Source organism: Dasypus novemcinctus, chromosome 25 (assembly GCF_030445035.2).
Source record: "Dasypus novemcinctus isolate mDasNov1 chromosome 25, mDasNov1.1.hap2, whole genome shotgun sequence".
NCBI classification, from domain to species: Eukaryota; Metazoa; Chordata; class Mammalia; order Cingulata; family Dasypodidae; genus Dasypus; species Dasypus novemcinctus.
The window spans coordinates 8,214,502-8,218,708 of record NC_080697.1 but is presented as its reverse complement, the minus strand read 5'-3'; the positions used below and the strand labels follow the sequence as shown (position 1 = coordinate 8,218,708).

The following is a 4,207-nucleotide window of genomic DNA, read 5'->3' as shown; positions in this document are numbered from 1 at the left end:
ACTGAATTCCTTAAGGATTTCTCCTTTACACTGAGCAAAATATTAACATAAGGGTCCTTGTCAGTAAACAGGGCTGGAGAAATACCACAGGAGGAAGGGGTCTTCAATTCCTAGTTCTTACTGCATATTTTTGCTTTTTTACCTGACTCCTGCTGCACTGTTGGTCAGTGGTGCAAATATGTGTACCCCATGTGGGAGGCTACAGAATGGAGTCCCCAGGCAACCTCAAAGCCCTGGCCAGGCTGCTGACCAAATTCCTGTCCCCATCCCTACCCTAAATGTGGACATTGGGGGTGCTCCAAGTCTCACACCTACAGCTGTGTCCCTACACCCAATCTGTGCAGCCTACTGGCATCTGCTTGCTGCTGGTCCAGAGGTCGGTTTCCCATGTCCCACCCCACCACATGTGGGCACTGCATGCTCCAGGTGTCACACTTGCGAGGGGCTCATCTCCACCCCAGAGAGCTGCTTCCCTCTGGGGACTGTGACCAGCTCTGGTTGGGGCAACTCAGTGAGTCGGCTGCAATAACACCTTCTTCAATGAGATCTGAACCCCAAACTTGGGGAGGGATTGCCTGCCTAAATTTGTCCTTGCTTAGGTACTCTCCCTCACCAGGGCATCCTGTAGAATTTCCCTTACATCTTTATAGTTACTCTCCTTTCATAACTTAATAATTCTTTATAGTAAATACCCCCTGTTTAAATAACTGTGTGGTCTTCATCTCCCATTTTGTCCAAACTGATTGATATGGTCAAGTTCAGAGTAAATTAATGGGAAGGACACCCACCTCTAGGGAAGAAACTGAAAAGGCATTTGGCAAATGGTGTGTTTACTGTACAGGGTGAAAAATTCCAGTGAATAGTTCAATCTACTAGATCTCAATATGCCAAGACAGAGAACTCAGCTGAAAAAAAAACAAGTCTGAGGAAGAATAGTGGTTAAGGACATTTCTAGTTTGTAAAATACGAGGTCAAGGAAAAAGAAACAAAAACCCAGCAGGGGGCACCCGGATTTGAACCAAGAACCTCTTGACAGACAGTCAAGTGCTCTACCCCCTGAGCTATACCCCCTGCTAGGTGGGGGTCCCTTCTCAGCATATTTCACCTTCATGACCACACCCAAGGATTCTAGAATTTACAGTTCATTCTGTTCATTCTTAGGCAACCCCCAGGAACTGACAGACCCACAAACAGTCAAAACTGCCACAAATTGGCCCTCTTTTGAACTTCAGTACACCCTTCATTGCCCGAGATACCCCTCACTTGGCAAATGGGCACTTTCCACCCTACAGCCATAACGTGGACTCCAGTACCTCATGGCAGGGAGGCACCAGGTTTCAGAATAAGGGCTCAGAGCAAGAACCTCCCTGCCTCCGTCCTTCCTTCCTCCTCCTGTCCCCGTTGACCCATCCTCACAGTGCTCTCATCTTGCCCATTCTCACACCTGCCTTCCTCTCACATCTCACCACTTCTGCTCTTCTTCCCTCTTTCTCTTGGCTAGTCTGTGTCTTGGGTAGTGTCTTCAGGGTTTGACTGAAGCCGGGGGAGACAGAGCTTTGGAGAGCCCCCACAGGACGTAATCCCAGGATGGGGGGCCCGGGACACAGACCTCTCTGCATCGTGCCACAGACTTGTTAGGAGTTTGGGGGCACATGGCAGGGGTCCAAAGCAAGGCCCTGCCAAGGCAGGGGTTCCCCAGCAGAGCTCCAGGGCTGCGAATCTGGTTTTTAGAGCCTTTTAAGTAGCCTCAGTTTTGCCCTGGGGCCTGGTAGCCATTGTCTTTTCCCACCCTCTGCCCTGGGTGGCAACGGCAAAGACGGAGAGCAGGGGGCCTGCACCTCCCCGCGGATCCATGCCTGGGCCCCCTTCCCATTGGCCATACCCAGCTACCTGGTCTGGGCCAGTGTGGATGGCAGCAGCAGTCAAGGCCAAAGCAGGTGCCATGGGGGTTCCCTTCCCCAGAGGGGGTCATAGATCAGGACACCCATAAACTTTGCCCATGACTCACCTTCCTACTTCCTACTACTGAATTTTTCATTGCAGGTTTGTGTTAAAATGCTTTGGAAGACTTAAAAATTGTAAAACCAAAGATGCCTTTGCCAGTGAGGAAGTGACTGGCTCAGGGCCCCAAGACCTGTCAGTAGAACAATTGATCTCTTCTCACTTGATGGCCTTTAATGGCTGGTCTAACCAGGAAACCCCTGGATAGTGAAGTCATAAAACCAGGACTGCTTTCTAAACCTCTGGAAGAATAGGAAGAAGAGGGTTTTTGCCCCTTCTCCAGAAGGAGCAATCTTCAGCTTGGCAGCTTCAGAACGTCTTCCATTCTCTTTGTCAAGGAAGGACAGGGAGAAGCCAGGGGATGGAGAGCAGGGCAGACAAGGACAAAGGCAGTGCACGGCGCTGGGGACCTGCCCAGCCTCTCCCACCAGCCCTTCTTCTGCCCAGGGACAGCTGCCGAGCCTTGTAGCCAGGACGGCATGTGTCCAGCGAGGAAGCTGTCACGCCTTCTCCCTGACTCCTTCCTGCCTGTGCCCCAAGCCCAGCACCTCTCATCTCTATTCCTTGCCGAGGTCTGCCCTGGGCTGCCCCTGCCTGCACCAGCACAAACAAGCTCCTACCAAACATCAATCCCGTATACTTTCCACAGCTGTGAATTCCTGAGCAGTGAGGTACAAAGGCACAATTATTTCCAATTCCCTCTAAGTTCTGATACGGTTGAATGGGAGCTGAGTCAGGATTCTGGTCCAGGCCAGTGGCTGCACGACAAAATCCAAGTAATCTACCATCCCTCAGCTTCAATCTCCACTTTGGAAAATAGGAGAATTAATAATAAATGCATAAGCTTAATAATTAGAAAAAAGAAAAGAAAAAGATAGGATGTAGAATTTTTCCAAATTAATATGTATTCTCTATCTAACCTTTAAACATATCACTATATTCCATTTTACTATTAAGGGAACCTGGAAATATATTGGGCTTCACTTTTCAGGAAGTATTGGATCACAGAGAGGTTCAACAATGGCAGCGGAGGAATACTGGTGTGGGATGTTATTGACAGGGGACACACGGTTGGCAGGGACTTCTACAGGGCATATATCCAGGGTACATAAAAGTGTTTGGATATTTTCATAGTGGAAACAATTAAAAACAACTGAGGGAGTGCTGAGTTCCTAGCCAGGGGAGCTCTATCACATTCCCTAAAGGAACAGCAACAATCCCCCAAGTGTAACAGCAAAGACCAAAAAAGAATGAAGGTCCAACAGTGAGCCCCCGATAGTAATGACTATGCTTGTGAGCCTGTGCACCTGAAATAAGAACAAGGCCTAGAGCAGCAGTGTGCCTAGAGTTATCTCCTGAGAGCCTCCATGTTGCTCAAATGTGGCCAGTCTCGAAGTCAAACTCAGCATGTAAATGCGTTGCCTTCCCCCCAGCATGGGACATGACTCCCAGGGATGAGCCTCCCTGGTGCCGAGGGAATACTACCAAGTACCAGCTGAATGATGTAACTAGAAAATGACCTTGAATAAAAGGTTCAACTCAGACCAGCAGAATATCTCTGTCTACATATAATAACAGGAGTTAAAAATGCTTTTTGACCTAAATCAAGGGGAAAATGGAAAGGACAAATGAGTTTATATGGCTATGAGTCTCTAAAAAAGAGCTGGGAGGTGATCAGCGGAGTTTCACTTATGCACATATGAGCAGAGTCCCAGAGAAAGATAAAGTAGATACAACTCCAGGTATTGGTTCTTCTGAGGGCTACAAAGACCCACAGGTTTTATGGTCATGGCAGATGGAGTTCAGTGTCATGTCTGTTAGCCCTTCTTTGGAGTTTGTGTTTCTATGTGATAGAGCTAGACTCAGATGTGATCTCTTTTCACAACCCTTTCCTGTTACTTTACCAGAACTGTAGTTGGTGCTGGGGTTTATTATATACCCAGGGGATCTGAATCTCTGGACTGACCATATGAGAGCCAGGCCCTGAGCCTCAACAGACTTCAGCTCCCACACTCTGGTTTATTGGACTTGCTCCACTCAGCTAACATGGAGTTGAAGAAGGTCAACCACCACACCATGGAGCCAAGAGTGCCTACAACTGAAAACAAGAGGATTGCATCCAGCATCCATGTGGAATCTAAGCCCCCGCTTGATATAGATATGGAATGGATACAACCAATCCAAGGTGCACAGGAGGGAGGAATAA

At 48.3% G+C, this 4,207-nt stretch overlaps 1 non-coding gene across 1 annotated transcript; it reads right to left on the bottom strand.

The window, feature by feature from the left end:
* Positions 1-998: 998 nt before the first annotated feature.
* On the bottom strand, positions 999-1,071 carry TRNAD-GUC (transfer RNA aspartic acid (anticodon GUC)). Its single transcript has one exon. It is a non-coding gene; the product is annotated as a tRNA-Asp (tRNA).
* Between the last annotated feature and the right edge of the window lie 3,136 nt (positions 1,072-4,207).